Below are 1,561 nucleotides of genomic sequence, written 5' to 3'. Positions count from 1 at the left end.
TTTTTTAAAGGAGCAACTGGGCGTAAGTTGCTGCTATATTCTGTTTCTTCAATGAAAAGCACCAAGCCCTGCCGGTCTTCGATGTAAAGCACCAAGCACGAGGAAAAGCACCAAGCCGGGCTTGGAGAAAAGCAGGCAAGTGGCACGAGGTTTTTTAAAGGAGCAACTGGGTGTAAAGCTGCTGCCTGTTTTTTTATGGGATACAAAATTCACAAGTGGACATGAGCAGCGTGCAGCTTCACACATACAGAGTAGACAGGAAACAGAGAAAATGGCAAAGGCAGTGCGGAAGCAGTGCCCCTAATCAGTTGTTCTAAAAACAGTAGGGAAAATGGCAAAGGCAGTGCGGAAGCAGTGCCCCTAATCAGTTGTTCTAAAACAACAGTAGGATAAATCTGTCGGTCTAAGCATTATTGGGCCAAGACACCAAATTAATGTCGTTAGATCCACTAGAGAGAGGTCGTCCTAAACATGTCACGGGCCAAAATGACCCAATAATGTCATGAGCACCAATTAGTGTGTTAGATCCCAATAGGAAATACATTTTTATATTGCACTAATATATTGTCTCTATTTTTAAATTATTCTTTTTTCATACACTATATAATTAAATATTGTTTACTGCCAAGTGCCTACTGTTCATCCTTGTGGCATGCCATGAACCAAGACTTGAGAGGATGATTTTCACATCGATCAACTTGATTGGTGGTCACAAAAACACAATGTCCTTGGATGGGTTTGGTGTAGACTTCTAGAGCAGTCCTAACCTAATGACTAGGATGGTGTCCATAGAATTAAATGAGGTGCCACATAGGAATAAAAGGTAACGTGGCAAGGGAGTAAATGAAAAAAAAAGAGAAGAATAAGGCCCCGTTTGGATACACAATGCTAAACTTTAGCACCCTCAAATGGAGTGCTAAAGTTTAGCACTTGGGGTTGTTTAGATACAGTGCTAAAGTTTAGCACCTTGGGTGAGAAATGACTACATTGCCCTCATTTATGACTGTCTTGGGGAAAAGTGGAGAGGAGAGAGAGGGGGCAACTAGGGAAAAAGTGGGCTTGGGGACCACTTTTAGCACTCATTAGCACCTTTTAGCACCCCTTAGGTGTGCTAAAGAAAATAAGGGTGCTAAACTTTAGCACTCACCTTTTAGCACCACTGTTTGGTAGTTCAAGTGCTAAAAGTGAGGTGCTAAAGTTTAGCACCCCTTTCCAAACACCCCCTAAGACCTAGTTTCTACACACCATCTAAGACATAGTGATGGATTAGGGCCTGTTTGGATACCACATCATAAACTTTAGGACTTCACTTTTAGGACTTGTGCATCCAACTGGTGCCATAAAAGTGTATTCATAATGTTTAGGGGTGCTGTTTTTGGGGTGCTGTTTTCATTAGGAAGATCAAACCATCATAAACTTTCATTTTTCTCATAAAAGTGGCCCCCAACCCATCCTTTACCCCTCCTACCCCTCCCCTTCTCTCTCCACGGATGCACGGTTGCACCCTATCCTCCCCCGCTCTTCTCCCGCACAGTCCATCTGCGCCGCCTCCTCCTCCCGC

This window comes from Setaria italica, chromosome I (genome assembly GCF_000263155.2).
Source record: "Setaria italica strain Yugu1 chromosome I, Setaria_italica_v2.0, whole genome shotgun sequence".
Taxonomy (NCBI): domain Eukaryota; kingdom Viridiplantae; phylum Streptophyta; class Magnoliopsida; order Poales; family Poaceae; genus Setaria; species Setaria italica.
This window is presented reverse-complemented; position numbering follows the sequence as displayed.